Source organism: Coregonus lavaretus (genome assembly GCF_964263955.1).
Source record: "Coregonus lavaretus genome assembly, chromosome: 6".
Classification (NCBI taxonomy): domain Eukaryota; kingdom Metazoa; phylum Chordata; class Actinopteri; order Salmoniformes; family Salmonidae; genus Coregonus; species Coregonus lavaretus.
In genome coordinates this window covers 6,524,880-6,543,776 of record NC_139993.1, presented here as the reverse complement: position 1 = coordinate 6,543,776, position 18,897 = coordinate 6,524,880, and the positions used below count along the sequence as shown (strand labels likewise).

The 18,897-nt window shown below is 45.9% G+C and overlaps 1 protein-coding gene across 1 annotated transcript in view; it reads left to right on the top strand.

The window, feature by feature from the left end:
• The first annotated feature begins 5,659 nt into the window (after positions 1–5,659).
• Positions 5,660–18,897, top strand: part of LOC311131398 (uncharacterized protein) — a 40,597-nt gene continuing 27,359 nt past the window's right edge. The window contains exon 1 of the mRNA XM_084164360.1: positions 5,660–5,962. The gene's annotated coding sequence lies outside the window, so the exon portion shown is untranslated. The remainder of the gene's footprint in view (positions 5,963–18,897) is intronic.

Here is an 18,897-nt window from a genome sequence, read left to right as displayed (position 1 = left end):
TTCTCCTCTGAATCATTCAGATGTTCACTGGCAAACTTCAGACGGGCATGTATATGTGCTTTCTTGAGCAGGGGGACCTTGCGGGCGTTGCAGGATTTCAGTCCTTCACGGCGTAGTGTGTTACCAATTGTTTTCTTGGTGACTATGGTCCCAGCTGCCTTGAGATCATTGACAAGATCCTCCCGTGTTGTTCTGGGCTGATTCCTCACCTTTCTCATGATCATTGCAACTCCACAGGTGAGATCTTGCATGGAGCCCCAGGCCGAGGGAGATTGACAGTTATTTTGCGTATAATTGCACCAACTGTTGTCACCTTCTCACCAAGCTGCTTGGCGATGGTCTTGTAGTCCACTCCAGCCTTGTGTAGGTCTACAATCATGTCCCTGACATCATTGGAGAGCTCTTTGGTCTTGGCCATGGTGGAGAGTTTGGAATCTGATTGATTGATTGCTTCTGTGGACAGGTGTCTTTATACAGGTAACAAACTGAGATTAGGAGCACTCCCTTTAAGAGTGTGCTCCTAATCTCAGCTCGTTACCTGTATAAAAGACACCTGGGAGCCAGAAATCTTTCTGATTGAGAGAGGGTTAAATACTTATTTCCCTCATTAAAATGCAAATCAATTTATAACATTTTTGACATGCGATGTGTGCAAACCTGGTGGCCAACTACAAGAAACGTCTGACCTCTGTGATTGCCAACACAGGTTTTGCCACCAAGTACTAAGTCATGTTTTGCAAAGGAGTCAAATACTTATTTCCCTCATTAAAATGCAAATCAATTTAAAACATTTTTGACATGCGTTTTTTCTGGATTTTTGTTGTTGTTATTCTGTCTCTCACTGTTCAAATAAACCTACCATTAAAATTATAGACTGATCATTTATTTGTCAGTGGGTAAACGTACAAAATCAGCAGGGGATCAAATACTTTTTTCCCTCACTGTACCCCAAGAGACTTGCAGCTGTAATTGCTGCAAAAGGTGGCTCTACAAAGTATTGACTTTGGGGGGGGTGCATAGTTATGCATGCTCAAGTTTTCTGTTTTTTTGTCTTATTTCTTGTTTGTTTCACACAAAAAAATATTTTGCATCTTCAAAGTGGTAGGCGTGTTGTGTAAAACAAATGATACAAACCCCCCAAAAAATCAATTTTCATTCCAGGTTGTAATGCAACAAAATAGGAAAAATACCAAGGGTGGTGAATACTTTCGCAAGCCACTGTATATATTATTTGCATGAAGCTCAACTCTAGGCCCACTAACTGTAAGTCGCTCTGGATAAGAGCGTCTGCTAAATGACTAAAATGTAAATGTAAATGTAGTCAGGTTTACAGTATAAAGCGTGTGAAGGAAAATCATGAGTTTACCTCAGGATGTAATTACCTGAAGTTACCAGAAGGGGGAATAATGGCTTTTGCATCCTTCATGTCTGACCCCTCAGACTCCGACAATAAGATCCTACAGGAGGAGGATAGACAACCTTACACCCAACATCTGTTTATTAGACAGAGACAATAGGGATATAATACAACAGAAGACTAAATGTATTACAGTACAACAAATACCATAGATACATTTACACAATTCATGTAACATTCAAAATGCACAAATTCGGCACAGTCCAGATATGGAAACGGCGATGGTAGATCTCCTTAAATAGAACACTTGAACCCATATCCTGGTACCACAGGAGGTTGGTGGCACCTTAATGGGGGAGGACGGGCTCATGGTAATGTCTGGAGCGGAATCAGTGGAATGGTATCAAATGCAAGCGTTTGATGCCATTCCATTCGCTCTGTTCCAGCCATTATTATGAGCCGTCCTCCCCTCAGCAGCCTCCACTGCCTGGTAATGTACCTTTCCTAAGCAGCCTTTGGCGGCTGATGCAGCACATCATTCCTTCCAGTCCACTAAACCTAATATCATCATCCATTATGTACTGTCCTGGCTGCCCATCCTTTAGCTGGGCTCTTGGCCCATGCCCATATCAGTGACTCACTCTTTGTTTTTGCACTCTAGTAGTCTACTGGGTGTGTCCACTGTGTGTAAGTGCACACCACTTGATACTAATGATGTGTTTTTATTGTTTTTATTTTCTTCCACACCAAATACAAACATACACTTACGAACAACAACTTACAGACGCACACAAACAACTACATACATTTACATTTTTACATTTTCGTCATTTAGCAGACGCTCTTATCCAGAGCGACTTACAAATTGGTGCATTCACCTTATGATAGCCACTTTTTTTAAAATGTTTGGGGTGGGGTAAGGGGAGGTAGAAGGATTACTTTATCCTATCCCAGGTATTCCTTAAAGAGATGGGGTTTCAAGTGTCTCCGGAAGGTGGTGAGTGACTCCGCTGTCCTGGCGTCGTGAGGGAGCTTGTTCCACCATTGGGGTGCCAGAGCAGCGAACAGCTTTGACTGTTGGCTGAGCGGGAACTGTGCTTCCGCAGAGGTAGAGGGGCCAGCAGGCCAGAGGTGGATGAACGCAATGCCCTCGTTTGGGTGTAGGGACTGATCAGAGACTGAAGGTACGGAGGTGCCGTTCCCCTCACAGCTCCGTAGGCAAGCACCATGGTCTTGTAGCAGATGCGAGCTTCAACTGGAAGCCAGTGGAGTGTGCGGAGGAGCGGGGTGACGTGAGAGAACTTGGGAAGGTTGAACACCAGACGGGCTGTGGCGTTCTGGATGAGTTGTAGGGGTTTAATGACACAGGCAGGGAGCCCAGCCAACAGCGAGTTGCAGTAATCCAGACGGGAGATGACAAGTGCCTGGATTAGGACCTGTGCCGCTTCCTGTGTAAAGCAGGGTCGTACTCTGCGAATGTTGTAGAGCATGAACCTACAGGATCGGGTCACCGCCTTGATGTTAGCGGAGAACGACAGGGTGTTGTCCACGGTCACGCCAAGGCTCTTTGTACTCTGGGAGGAGGACACAACGGAGTTGTCAACCGTGATGGCGAGATCATGGAACGGGCAGTCCTTCCCCGGGAGGAAGAGCAGCTCCGTCTTGCCGAGGTTCAGCTTGAGGTGGTGATCCGTCATCCACACTGATATGTCTGCCAGACATGCAGAGATGCGATTCGCCACCTGGTTATCAGAAGGGGGAAAGGAGAATATTAATTGTGTGTCGTCTGCGTAGCAATGATAGGACAGGCCATGTGAGGATATGACAGAGCCAAGTGACTTGGTGTATAGCGAGAATAGGAGTACATCTCCTCTGACAAGACCCGCATGCTCACACCCCCGTCCCTAGTGCCTGCATTATTATTTGCCACATGGCCTTAAATTGTACCAATTTGTTTTTTTCGGTCGCCCATGCTAACTCAATATTTCAATAATAAATTATTAGATTTTTCTATTGTGTTAATGATGGTGGATTGATTGATTTCCACGTTTTTAAGTACATGTTTTTTCAAGATGAGTGCTGAGAAGAGAATCATCCAGGCTATTGGGTATCTCACTACACCTCCATATTGTTTTTCATTTAACCTTTATTCATACAGGTTATTTTCATTAACATATGTATTTTGTAGTAGATACCTGTTATGACCTGTGGGTATGCTTGTGGTTGTTACATGGTGCCCTCAATACACAATGACTACTCTGAGGTAATGGTCTATAAGGTGTGGTCTTTGGTGTTTGTGGCATTGTTATTTCTATAGTATTTAATTTGCCGTTTGATAATGTGTTCCAGTGTGTCAAAGGTGGCCTCACGTTTCCAGACTGCCAAACAATGATGACCTAGAGAGGCTACTGGAGTAAAGTGGTGACGCACTAGACTTCCATAATATTTTGAGATGAGGTTCACTCTAATTGTTGTCTTTGTGGACCAAATACTTCGTACCCAGGCCAGAAATGTACCACCATGACCCTTTTCTTCAGCATGAGTGTACGTGTGTGTGCTGGTCTGTCTGTCTGTATATCTGCCGGTCTCTCTGTCTGTCTGTTAGCGTCTCTGGATGTGTGTGGGCTTGCATGGTTGTTTTCTCTGTGCCGTGGGCAGTGTTTGCAGCTGTACCTGGAGCTGCACACACAAAGTATGGCCAGGGTTAGTGTTGTTTTGGCAGATGGGTGAAACAACAAGACCACACTGAAAGACTGTGAGCCAACAAGACAAACGGTGATGAAAGAAACCCCTTTGGTTTAACAATTAATCCCAGTTCCCATAGAGACCAATACTGAGCCACACCCTTATAGGACAACATTACAGAGCATTGAGGTGGGTGGGCAGAACCAGGAAGTGACTGGATTTTATGGTTTTACTAACAACCCAATTAAGGATATTGGATTGCGGCCGAATACACACACACACAAACATAATATAAAAGCTATGGCGTCAGGGAGAGGCTCTCGGTTCCCTAGTCTCAGCAATAGGCCCTAGAAGATAGGAAAGGCTGACAGGCTGCAGATGTAACAACTGCCAGAGCCCTGTGAATAGCTGAGACAGACAGAGGGGTCAGACAGACGGACCGTATGAGTCACCCGCTTCCACACACACTATAATGAGGTGAGGTCAACACACACACACTGTAAGAAAGGCAGTTTGAAAGGTGAGGATCCCTATGTCTACATCTTTCACATCACTCTAGTCCAGAGTGAATGCATTATGTCGGTTTCCAGTCTAACCCTCTCTTCTCCTGGCACTGTGAGTTGGGACTTTTCTTTGCCCAAAGCCTCCTCCTTCATTGTGCCCCTCCTTCGTTCTTCCTCTTTGTCGTCTTGCTGTATAACAAACTAGTTGTCAGATTTCTTGGCCCGATGCAGTCTCTTTCAATCTCTTTCTGTCAATCTCATAGTCTTTGTATATTCCCCCTCTTTTCATTGATTCCTATTGTAAAGCCAGCAGCTGCAACTGAGGGAACAGAAACAAGCTGCCACTCCCATTGTAGGCAGTCATGCTGAGGCTCTTTATCTTCATAAGCACCATAAACAGATGCACCTTATTGTCGCTGTCTGATGAAAACCTAATCTCCAGAAAATAACATTTTAAGGAAATTTAAAAAATGACAATATTTTCCCATTAACAAACATACAATTATGACACTTCAGAAGCTATTTTGAATAAATGTTGTTGGTCCTAGAGTCATGAAATGCTCAGAGTACACCGAGTTACTGCTTTCCAAAAACTGAGTTACAAGGTTTTCATCAGACAGTGACATTATGCTAATAAATAAGACCTAACCAGGACCGTGAACAATGCCTTTCTCAGTTGAATAAATATGCCTATTCTTCATTGATATCAAGAAACTATCAATTGCATTCAAATCGATTTTTGAACAAACTGAAGCCTTTACAGACTAGTGTATACATACTTATGTAGCCTAGCCTATTTGTTTGGCCTTAAAGGCATCCGGTGTAGGCCTACAGTAGTTTAAATATTAACCATGCAGATGGATTTTGGAACTTCATACACAGAGAATGAGGGAGGGGGTGAGGGATGGGGGCATTGGGGCAAGGCCCTCTAGCGCACAGAAAATAAAAGGAGGGGCGGTGGTTTAGCATATGACATCATCCCTATTTTAAATTAACCTCAGGCCATGTTCTTGATTGGTTCCTAGCTGGAGAAATCGATTTTTTTGGGCATGCTTCTCCTTCAATTTGACGCCCGCGCGACTTTGTGGTAACTCCCCTCATTCGATTCCTCATCTCTATATGTAGCTTCTGCCGTCCTAAGAACGTTACTAAAGGAGGGATAAACGCCGTTTGACAAGTCAATTTACATTTTAGTCATTTTTGAATCCACAGCTTCATTGTGGAGCTAGGCAGTATAGGGAGGCAGCTGCACGTTTGATTGTTTGTCCTCTAAATTTATAACCTCCGCGTTGACATATTTGGTCTGTTTTTGTCCAGCCAGCGAGGAAGCAGCCTAAAAAAGGAGTAACGTTAGCCTACGACTGTCCCTGCAAGAATTTGGGGGAAACGCTGCGAAGCGTGCCTCGACATTCTTACGGTGAGTGGGATTTGATGCATTGTAACACGAGCCAGCACACGTCTCGCAATAACCAATTTGTTGGATACATTGTTGCCATTTCGGCTTTTAAAAAAAATTATTCTGCTAATTCATGCTGGTTTGTCGCGTTTAGCGTTACGCAATGGCTACTACATCATCCAAACAAAGCTCATGAAATGACAGATCAAACGTTCGTTGTTAAAAGCCCATGTTTTCCAACTGGATTGATGTGATGCCTACAACGTCGGTGGTGTTTGGGCGGTGGTTTCAACAAGTATGTGGTGGTTTGTTTTCACGAAAACAGCGGTGTCAAGGCGCATGAGGTGACTGGACACACAATCGTATATGTAGCCTACATGTTCATTTAATCAATCATTTATTGACTAACCTCCGCACCAAACTTCCCCAATTATGCCCCAGCTCAGACGCCCATTGTTCTGAGAACGAGAGGGCCCCAAATGAATCCTGCAAAACCGGGGTTAATTTACCGTTCATGATTGTGTCCTGAGATTTGGCCTCAGCTAAATTCTCCGTGGATCACCAGTAAGCGCTCCTATGAAACTGCGTTTTCTAATGGAGAGCAGGTGGAGCGCGAGCCCATTATCGATTGATAGCCCAATCGAAAGAGCATCCTTTAATGTTCTTTCATCGATATATAGCCACATGTAGTCTAGATAATGTATTTGTTGATTACATTGCTGAATCAATATCACATTATACAAACCATTAACATCCAACTGCAAATCTAATGTGAGCATGTGATGGGGAAATTATGTGAAAGGGAAACTGTGATGGGCAGGCCTATATGCTTCTCTATCACAGAGATTTTGAGTGACTTTTTACACCAACAGCACTTCAGTGAAAACAGGAGTGTGTCTGGCTCACACGCCTCCAGGTCTGGAGATGTCTGCTAGATTATAATGCTCACCAAGATTTACAGCGCTGTCTGTTTTCATACTCACACCTACACATCCAGAGATATCACTTATGACAACAGATTGAGACTGGGCAGAGGGAGAGTTCAGAAGCATGTCAGATCCCAGTGATACTCTGTCATCTTGGTTTGGGCTCCAGATATGTCTTGCTAGCTACTATTTTATATTTTATTCAAGTGGATAAAGTAGTGATGTCAAATCAAATCAAATCAAATTTTATTGGTCACATGCGCCGAATACAACAGGTGCAGACATTACAGTGAAATGCTTACTTACAGCCCTTAACCAACAGTGCATTTATTTTAAACAAAAAAGTAAGAATAAAACAACAACAAAAAAAGTGTTGAGAAAAAAAGAGCAGAAGTAAAATAAAGTGACAGTAGGGAGGCTATATATACAGTAAAATAAAGTGACAGTAGGGAGGCTATATATACAGGGGGGTACCGTTGCATAGTCAATGTGCGGGGGCACCGGCTAGTTGAGGTAGTTGAGGTAATATGTACATGTGGGTAGAGTTAAAGTGACTATGCATAAATACTTAACAGAGTAGCAGCAGCGTAAAAAAGGGTGGGGTGGGGGGGCAGTGCAAATAGTCCGGGTAGCCATGATTAGCTGTTCAGGAGTCTTATGGCTTGGGGGTAGAAGCTGTTGAGAAGTCTTTTGGACCTAGACTTGGCACTCCGGTACCGCTTGCCGTGCGGTAGCAGAGAGAACAGTCTATGACTAGGGTGGCTGGAGTCTTTGACAATTTTGAGGGCCTTCCTCTGACACCGCCTGGTATAGAGGTCCTGGATGGCAGGGAGCTTTGCCCCAGTGATGTACTGGGCCGTACGCACTACCCTCTGTAGTGCCTTGCGGTCAGAGGCCAAGCAGTTGCCATACCAGGCGGTGATGCAACCAGTCAGGATGCTCTCGATGGTGCAGCTGTAGAATTTTTTGAGGATCTGAGGACCCATGCCAAATCTTTTTAGTCTCCTGAGGGGGAATAGGCTTTGTCGTGCCCTCTTCACGACTGTCTTGGTGTGTTTGGACCATGATAGTTCGTTGGTGATGTGGACACCAAGGAACTTGAAGCTCTCAACCTGTTCCACTACAGCCCCGTCGATGAGAATGGGGGCGTGCTCAGTCCTCTTTTTTTTCCTGTAGTCCACAATCATCTCCTTTGTCTTGGTCACGTTGAGGGAGAGGTTGTTGTCCTGGCACCACACGGCCAGATCTCTGACCTCCTCCCTATAGGCTGTCTCATCGTTGTCGGTGATCAGGCCTACCACTGTTGTGTCGTCGGCAAACTTAATGATGGTGTTGGAGTCGTGCCTGGCCATGCAGTCATGGGTGAACAGAGAGTACAGGAGGGGACTGAGCACGCACCCCTGAGGGGCCCCCGTGTTGAGGATCAGTGTGGCAGATGTGTTGTTACCTACCCTTACCACCTGGGGGCGGCCCGTCAGGAAGTCCAGGATCCAGTTGCAGAGGGAGGTGTTTAGTCCCAGGATCCTTAGCTTAGTGATGAGCTTAGAGGGCACTATGGTGTTGAATGCTGAGCTGTAGTCAATGAATAGCATTCTCACGTAGGTGTTCCTCTTGTCCAGGTGGGAAAGGGCAGTGTGGAGTGCGATAGAGATTGCATCATCTGTGGATCTGTTGGGGCGGTATGCAAATTGGAGTGGGTCTAGGGTTTCTGGGATTATGCTGTTGATGTGAGCCATGACCAGTCTTTCAAAGCACTTCATGGCTACAGACGTCAGTGCTACGGGTCGGTAGTCATTTAGGCAGGTTATCTTAGAGTTCTTGGGCACGGGGACTATGGTGGTCTGCTTGAAACATGTTGGTATTACAGACTCAGTCAGGGACATGTTGAAAATGTCAGTGAAGACACTTGCCAGTTGGTCAGCACATGCTCGGAGTACACGTCCTGGTAATCCGTCTGGCCCTGCGGCCTTGTGAATGTTGACCTGCTTAAAAGTCTTACTCACATCGGCTACGGAGAGCGTGATCACATAGTCGTCCGGAACAGCTGGTGCTCTCATGCATGCTTCAGTGTTGCTTGCCTCGAAGCGAGCATAGAAGTGGTTTAGCTCGTCTGGTAGGCTTGTGTCATGTAGACAGTGAGGTAGTTCGTCTATGCCGAAAATGTCCATCATTGAAACCAGATCCTAGTCACTGCTTTTGCCTAGGTTGGGTTGACGAGACTACCCTAAGTGCAGGTTTAGAATCAGTATTACCAACCCTAAAATCATCCTTATCTCTGTAGTTATTGAAAGAAAAACGGACCTTAGATCAGCCTCTGTGACTCTCGTAGAACTAACGTTCTCTCTACATGAGTCATGTAACATGATTGGCACTCAACTAGTCTTGGAATGTAAATGCACTGGTTCCTCTCCTGTAGTGTAGACTCCCTTGTTAGTCAGCATGGCGCCCTATGGGGCAGCTGCAGTTGTCTATTTTAGGTAAGACTCTCACAGAAATACAGGTGGTTGGCATTGCATTGTTAACGATCGTGTGACCGGACCACTGCTTAAATTGGATACAGCCGTAAAACTCTGCAGGTCATTATCTCAGGTATTTCGTTGGATGCCTTCAACAAATTCACTTAAATAAAGGCCTTGGGAGTGTGGTTGTCACAAAGGTGTGCTGTTAACTCAAATGGCTTTCCACTTGTATGGTTGCTAATGCTCCCTTATTTGCTCTGGTTATTGTTGGGGCCATGTGAAAGCATCAATGCAACAGCTGCTGAGATATTACGCATTGGATGGCAAGGTCACTGGGTTCAAATCCATTTTCTTCGCCCTGCATAGTGAGCAGATTATATACTACCCAATTACACACACCACACACACACCCTGACGAGACTAGCTATTATCTACCCTATCAACAGCCATAAAATCTCTCCATTTGCTGGATTACATACGGCATACATCTGCTGTGAATACAATTACGGTATGTTTCCTCATACATTCTCTCACTGGTTTCTATGGTGTCTCACTGTGTCCTTCCCAAATGGCACCCTATGCGCTATATAGGGAGTAGGGTGGCATTTGGGACGCAGACACTGTCTCCAGTCTGGAAGGGCTGCTGCTGTCCTATGGGAAGCTGTGGTTGATTGTCCTGCTGTAGAGCTTGTCACTGTGGTGGTCTGTGCCTTGGCATTCAGCATTTGCTCATTTAGCCATGAAGCAATGGACACACACTGCTTTTAGACTCTGTGGCTGCCTGTTATTGTGAAATGTGGCTCTGTGCTCTGCTATGATCCAAAGTGTTGTTCAGCACATTCAGGAATCTGGTTTGGTCAGATCCTGTTTGTTCTGGTCTGACCTTGAGATGCCTGCTCAAAGAACTATTAAGTCTTATTTTATATTTTTCCTATGAGGCTTCACTTAAATCTATTCACGTAGTATCTGGTTTGTTTTAATGGTGTGCTTTGGGACAAGGTTTGATTGTGGTTAGGCATTGACCCCAAGGTTTGAAGTGTGTGTGAGACGGCACTTGCTGTGTGTGTGTTGTGGCTGGTTACGCATATCCTGTTTTCCTCTGGTCTGCCTCTCGACCCATGAGTAACCCAGGTCTGTGTGTTCAGTAATAGAGCAATGATGTGTCTGCCCCCAGAGGCATGGCAGCCAGGCAGGCGCGATGGGATCAGTCCATCTGGCCTGGGCTCACCCTGGTTGCTCAAAGCCCTGGTAACTGATCTGGCCCTGAGGCAGCAGCACCACAGAGCACAGCTACTTTCCAGTATTGACTTTCTTCCTGATCCCCAGAGAGGAGCGGCCCTGTTGCCATCAACACTGTCAGCCTCTCCATCCCTCCAAAGCCTTGTGTCCCTGGTCTGTCATGGCTTCATCTCAATTAGTCTTTCAGTGATTCCCCGCAACCTATCCCCTTGCCTCCTTCTCAAACCCCTCAAACCTTCTCCAATGGGTTTTGAGAAGATGCGAGGAATCAAGGAATTATGAATTTAGAGCCCTGGTGTCCCAGGTCTGGTTGTTCTCGTGGGATTTTGGCCAAAGCCAAGTGTGCCAGCTGCTACCCCTGTCCCCCTGCCCTGGCTGGGCTAATCCATACCCCCCTCTATGCCCCAGGCCAAAGGGTGCTCAGTGGGCACAGGGGTGGACAATGGGACCTGTCTGTTACCTCTTAATCCTCAGATTACCCACTGACAACCAGCACACACACACCTCCCCTCTGCCATCTCCCACCCTGCGGGAACATTCGGCCCCATTTGTGCATTGTCCTGAAGAGACCCCCAGACCAAACCTGTCTCAGAGCTGCTTTGAACCTGGTCCAGCTCAACCAGATTGTGCTGACTGCCTGCAGCATGTAGGCTAGTGGCTAGGCTAGCTGCTAGTCCATTCCCTTCTTATTCCCCCATGCTAACTGACTAGGTTACACCATTCTCTAATGATTCCCCTAACACTAACTTGTTAGGCTAGGCTAACCCATCCCATCTGATTCCCCCAAGGCTAATTGGCTACGCTAACTATCCACTTAGCCTGTAGCATGACTCGCCACAGTCTTACCCTCCTCATTCCCCCTATGGAATTAATTAGCATTAGCATGTGGTTTAAGTACACAATCCAGCTAATTAATTGTTTAGCATGGCAAAGCCTATGCTTAGTGTCCATCCTATATGTCAGGGACAGCAGCTCTAATCCTGGAGGGCTGCAGTGCTTGCAGGATTTTGTTCCAATGCAGGACACATACTTCAGCCAAGCAATCAACTAATTATGGTCTTTCATTAGACCAGGATAGGGTTTATTCACAGGAGCTGGACTGGAACAAAAGCCTGCACACACTGCAGCCCTCCATGACTAGGAGATGTCCACCACTGATCTATAGAATATCTTAGAAGCATCTTTGTTTTCTCCGTACATCTATGGTCTACCCAAGTTGGCAAAGGGGCTTTGTGCCCTGCTGTCTCCAAAGGGGTCTACCCCAGCCTCATCAGTCATCCAGGAAGTGGGACTGTGCAGGCACATCATACAGGTCTTCGTCTAGCGATAACAAGCTCTGTGGTGCGCTAACTCTATATGGGGCGGGGCTTCCAGAAGACTCTCAACCAACCCCAGTGCAGGGGACACCCAGTGAGGGGTGGGGTGATGCAGGACATGGGCGCTGGGTGGGGTAGGGGGTAGAGCTCTGCAACCCGACCTGAGCCCGATGGACCCTGACATTATACATCGGGTTAGATCCTGTTTTTTCATCAATAACTAGGGTACGGACAGGGCTCAGGTGTCACTAAATTGACCACTAACATTTTGAAGCTGAGCCATTTGCTCGTGCTCTGCTGCGCAGTACAGTCATATCTGACTAAGATCATAACAATGTTCCTTGAGTTTTGTCGGGATTTACAGCTAACTGCTCTCATGTCTCATCATTGAGCAGAGCAGCCCGTGGAGCCCTTGCTATGGTTACTCACTGACTCAGAAAGCCGGGAGCTTGTGACAGATGGAGCGGAGTAGCTAAAGGATTTACTAATGGAGGAAGTCATTTCTGATTTCGGGCCGGGCCTTACATTTGTCAGAAGCAATTGGGCCTGAATGTCGCAGGCATGGGTAGGGTTCGGGCTTATAATTCATGCCCGTGTAGGGCTCTAGTAGGGGATCCCATGTTGTTTTGGATTATACCCTAAGCCATTTAATGCTGGCTGGCTTGGGTAGGGGGATCCTGTGTCATTTTTGATATTCGATTTGTCATTGATATCAAAGGTTTTATGCTTAAATTCTGTCTCTAACTGTAATGAGAGCTACCTCTTCAGTGTACTGCCAGATGAGATGCCATGGGCTTTAGTTAGTTAGTAGCGATGGCTTTTCAGGTCGGCATGAGCTCATATTCCCACTGAGTAATTCCATTCCATTGTGCCAGTGGTTCTGGTTAAACAGAAGGGTAAAGGTCAGTAAGCTATCCTCTATGGGAGAGTTGCTCCTGTTGAGATGCCCCATAGGAGATCAGCACCCTGCCCTCACCCTCAGGTCACTGTGAAAAGCCTGCCACCATAGGGTGTGCATGGGAAGGCAGCGGTGCATAGCTTCACTGGGAGAGCCCACAGTAGTGTGTTTGTGTTGTCCACCATGGCCTGCGTTTGTTACGGAGTGGCTGTGGATCTGGCTTTTTCGGGATCTTTAGTCTGTAGCACTAAAATATTCTGTGCATGTATATATTCTCTATGATCAGAGAACAGGCTATTCAGGCGAATGCATACAGTCATTGGGCAAATGGTCATGGTGCTCATTTAATAAAGTTGGATCAAAGCTGAATCGATGTCTGCAAGATCATATAATCAGTGTTCTACGTAACAGAACCGAATATAATAGCATTGTAGTATAACGTTACTGTCAACAGCGCACGCCACTAGGCAAAATACACAGGTAGGCTATGCTACAGTTTAACTCAATCTGCTCTAAAATTAGTTCACGCCATCATTAAAAACAACACTGTATGCTACTTCGAAACAACACTTTATAACTCAAGAAGATCTAAATGCATATCCCCATTTTCTTTTTTTAAAAACTGATTGAGATCAAATGCTGAATGATGCTGCGTGGATGTTTCACCGGAAAAACGTATCCTGTTGAATGCGATGGTGTTTTTGTCTTACAGTAGCGTTATTCTATGCTATTATGTTCGGTAATGTAGAATACAGGGATCCTTATGTGATCTTGCAGACACTGATTCAGCTTTGATCTAACTTTATTAAATGAGCACCATTCGCCTGACCAGCCTGTTCTCTGCGCCTAAAGTACAGAATATACCCGTATGCAGAAACATTGGATCTTTGAGTGCAGCAGAATAAAGAGCCTGAAAAAGTCGGATCTGCCACCACAGCCTTTTTGTTATTATCAGACACCAGCAGGGACTGAGAAAGAATGCTAGCGCCTCTCCCTCCCTCACTGTGTCCCAGAATGAATTCTTTGGAGAGGAGCTGTGTTTTGTGTGTGGTTTCCTGCCTCTTGTGCAGTGTGTGGAAGAATGCGGTTAGAGCGAGTGTTGTGATGTGAACAACCCGCCCCCCAGTTGGGTCTGCCGAGGACATCACACACACACACATGCCTAGCCACTTAAGGCCCCTACCCGTCTTATACCCTGCCTACTAGCCAATATAGAGCCTCATAGAACCACTCACCCGCTGCAGCCTCCATATAGAATCTTATCATAATCTCATGCTGCACTTGGCACAAGTTTGCCCAAGATATTGTAGGCCTATTAAAGGTCCAATGCAGCCATTTCTATCTCAATTTCAAATCCTTTCTGGGTAACAATTAGGTACCTTATTGTGATGGTTTTCAATAAAACTGGTCAAAAAGAAACACGAATTGCTTCTTAGCAAAAGCTATTGGTCTATTAACTAATTTTCTGATGTCACCAGGCAGGCCAAAACTCCATCCCACCACAACAGGCTGAAATTTCAGGCAATCTTTTCAAACAGCTCTTACTCTAAAAGGGTATGATCATAATTTTCACAGTATTATTCCAACCTAATAGTGTGGAAATATATAAAACACAGGAAAATCATGTTGTTGACTGCACTGGGCCTTTAAATACATACATATTCAAAGATGTTGTTTTTTATTTTGTTTTATTTAACCTTTATTTAACCAGGTAAGCCAGTTGAGAACAAGTTCTCATTTACAACTGCGACCTGGCCAAGATAAAGAATATAAAAAATATATATACAGTGTGTGCGAATGTAGTAAATGATGGAGGTAAGGCAATAAATAGGCCATAGTGCAAAATAGTTAAAATTCCGTATTAACACTGGAATGATAGATGTGCAAAAGATGGTGTGCAAATAGAGATACTGGGGTGCAAATTAGCAAAATAAATAACAATATGGGGATGAGGTAGTTGGATGGGCTAATTACAGATGGGCTGTGTACAGGTGCAGTGATCGGTAAGCTGCTCTGACAACTGACGCCTAAAGTTAGTGAGGGAGATGAGTGTCTCCAGCTTCAGAGATTTTTGCAGTTTGTTCCAGTCATTGGCAGCAGAGAACTGGAAGGAATGGCGGCCAAAGGAGGTGTTTGCTTTGGGGATGACCAGTGAGAGATACCTGCTGGAGCGCAGACTACGGGTGGGTGTTGCTATGGTGACCAGTGAGCTAAGATAAGACTGGGATTTGCCTAGCAGTGATTTATAGATGACCTGGAGCCAGTGGGTTTGGCGACGAATATGTAGTGAGGACCAGCCAACAAGAGCGTACAGGTCATAGTGGTGGGTAGGATATGGGGCTTTGGTGACAAAACGGATGGCACTGTGATAGACTACATCCAATTTGCTGAGTAGAGTGTTGGAGGCTATTTTGTAAATGACATCGCCGAAGTCAAGGATCGGTAGGATAGTCAGTTTTACGAGGGCATGTTTGGCAGCATGAGTGAAGGAGGCTTTGTTGCGAAATAGGAAGCCGATTCTAGATGTAACATTGGATTGGAGATGCTTAATGTGAGTCTGGAAGGAGAGTTTACAGTCTAACCAGACACCTAGGTATTTGTAGTTGTCCACATACTCTAGGTCAGACCCGCCGAGAGTAGTGATTCTAGTCGGGTGGGCGGGTGCAAGCAGCATTCGGTTGAAAAGCATGCGTTTAGTTTTACTAGTGTTTAAGAGCAGTTGGAGGCTACGGAAGGAGTGTTGTATGGCGTTGAAGCTCGTTTGGAGGTTTGTTAACACAGTGTCCAATGAAGGGCCAGATGTATACAAAATGGTGTCGTCCGCATAGAGGTGGATCCGAGCGTCACCAGCAGCAAGAGCAACATCATTGATATACACAGAGAATAGAGTCGGCCCAAGAATTGAACCCTGTGGCACCCCCATAGAGACTGCCAAAGGTCCAGACAACAGGCCCTCCGATTTGACACATTGAACTCTATCTGAGAAGTAGTTGGTGAACCAGGCGAGGCAGTCATTAGAGAAACCAAGGCTATTTAGTCTGCCAATAAGAATGCGGTGGTTGACAGAGTCGAAAGCCTTGGCCAGGTCGATGAAGACTGCTGCGCAGTACTGTCTTTTATCGATCGCGGTTATAATATCGTTTAGGACCTTGAGCGTGGCTGAGGTGCACCCATGACCAGCTCGGAAACCGGATTGCATAGCGGAGAAGGTACGGTGGGATTCGAAATGGTCGGTGATCTGTTTAACTTGGCTTTCAAAAACTTTCGAAGGGCAGGGCAAGATGGATATAGGTCTGTAACAGTTTGGATCTAGAGTGTCACCTCCTTTTGAAGAGGGGGATGACCGCAGCAGCGTTCCAATCTCTGGGGATCTCAGACGTTACGAAAGAGAGGTTGAACAGGCTAGTAATAGGGGTTGCGACAATTTCGGCGGCTAATTTTAGAAAGAAAGTGTCCAGATTGTCTAGCCCAGCTGATTTGTAGGGGTCCAGATTTTTCAGCTCTTTCAGAACATCAGCTGTCTGAATTTGTGTGAAGGAGAAGCGGCGGGGGGGGGGCATGGGCAAGTTGCAGCGGAGGGTGCAGAGCTGGTGGCCGGTATAGTGGTAGCCAGGTGGAAAGCATGGCTAGCCGTAGCAAAATGCTTGTTGAAATGCTCGAGTATTGTAGATTTATCGGTGGTGACAGTGTTTCCTAGCCTCAGTGCAGTGGGCAGTTGGGAGGAGGTGCTCGTATTCTCCATGGACTTTAGTGTCCCAAAACTTTTTGGAGTTAGTGCTACAGGATGTGCTACAGGATGTTTTTGTGCTGGTCAAGGGCAGTCAAGTCTGAGGAGAACCAGGGGCTATATCTGTTCTTAGTTCTGCATTTTTTGAATTGGGCATGCTTATTTTAAGATTGAGAGGAAAGCACTTTTAAAGAACAACCAGGCATCCTCTACTGACGGAATGATGTCAATATCCATCCAGGATACCCGGGCCAGGTCAATTAGAAAGGCCTGCTCGCTAAAGTGTTTTAGGGAGCGTTTGACAGTGATGAGGGGTGGTTGTTTGACCGCGGACCCATTACGGACGCAGGCAATAAGGCAGTGATCGCTGAGATCCTGGTTGAAGACAGCGGAGGTGTTGCTAAGGGGCAATGGTCCATGGACTTTAGGGTCCCAAAACTTGTTGGAGTTAGTGCTACAGGATGCAAATTTCTGTTTGAAAAAGCCAGCCTTTGCTTTCCTAACTGATTGTGTATATTGGTTACTGACTTCCTTGAAAAGTTGCATATCGCGGGGGCTGTTCGATGCTAATGCAGTACGCCACAGGATGTTTTTCTGCTGGTCAAGGGCCAGGCATCCTCTACTGACGGAATGATGTCAATATCCATCCAGGATACCCGGGCCAGGTCAAGTAGAAAGGCCTGCTCGCTAAAGTGTTTTAGGGAGCGTTTGACAGTGATGAGGGGTGGTCGTTTGACCGCAGACCCATTACGGACGCAGGCAATAAGGCAGTGATCGCTGAGATCCTGGTTGAAGACAGCGGAGGTGTTGCTAAGGGGCAATGGTAATTAGCCAACGACAACAGCCATTTGGTTGCAGCTAGCTGGTTGCGATGATCCGGCGCAAGGGTCCAGTGATTCCGGCAGAAAGTCCGATATGCTCTGGGTCGATAGCACGCTGTGCAGACTGGCCGACAAATTGTCCAGGCTAGAGCTAGAGCTGGCTGGTGGGTAGTGCAGGCCATGGACAATGGTGAAGACGCTAACGGTGGCTAATAGCAAGTAGCCATTCGGTTGCAGCTAGACTAGTTTCAGCTTAAGGTTCTTGATAAAAGTTATAAAGATAATGTATTAAATACATATCCAACATGCTGGGCTGGCTTGAAATGGAACCCCTCTCCCATAACTGAAATAGGAGAATATTGGGGCTTGATCATACAGTTTGCCTCACATCAGAATTAGACATTCATCCATGTTTCTCAAATTTCTAAGTGTTTAAGGCAAAGCTTAGGCATTAACTCCGAATGGTTAAGGTTTGGGATAGGCTTAACAAATAGCTCAAAAACAACTTTCTATTGTTGGATGCGAACATGCAACCTTTAGAACCAGAGGCAGATGCTTACACCCATCTGCCATCCCTGTCCACAACCAAAGCCTACTTGAAGGTGGACGGTTTCCACGTCATCTCCCGACGTCCTCAGACATGGATGGACGTCGAATACCGACTTGTATCACTAGTGACCTGCCTGGTTTGCCTTTGCTGATTCGCTGGATTTTCACATTTGAGCGCAGGCGACTCATATGTCTATGGCAACAGCAGTGAGTGAGAGAACATCTTTCATTTAGTCCAGACAGACTGAGACAGCCATTCAACTGGGTTGAGAACAGAGCTGGGCTCATATGCTCAGTAGAGCCTCTCCTGTCATCATGCTGTGAGTAATGACTATCTTGTGTGTGTCAGTGGATTTCATCAGGAGATTGGATCTCTTTGCGTGCCGTGTTTTCTGAGTGTTCTGTGGTGATGCAGCAGAACTCGGCAACACTGCCTTATATGGGCAGACGGAGCAACAGTCTTACGCTCTCTCCACACCCCACACACACTTCACCCCATCTTCCACTCTTCCACCACCGATACTAAGAGTTCATTCAACTTCCCCCTCTTACTAAATATATTGACTCCCTCTTTGGACAGGCTGGCAGTCTAGATAGGCCAGTTGTTCTGGCTTTCCTGCTCAACTATTTTCCCCCCTCAGTGGATAGGAAGTATTTAGGAGGCTGTGTTATATCTCATGCAGTTGGTAGGTTAATGACTGCCTTGGGTCGTGTTCATTAGGCACTCAATGGAAGAAAATTGACAAATGGGAAGGGATTACCTGAACTTGACCAATAAGAAACACTAGTTTTCGTTTTCCAGTGCAAAATGCTTTGCTACGATTTTCCCTAATGAATACGACCCTGGTGTATGTGGATCTGCCTTGGTCAAAATGCATTGTTGTAACTTCTAGTGAACTTGGTCAGTTGTTGAATTTGACTAGTGAATGCCGCTTTCCTGTCTGCAGGGAACTGGTCCAATAATGAATTCCTAGTTCTGTATAGGAAACCCCCTTCCTTCCCTAATAAACCCATCCTTCTC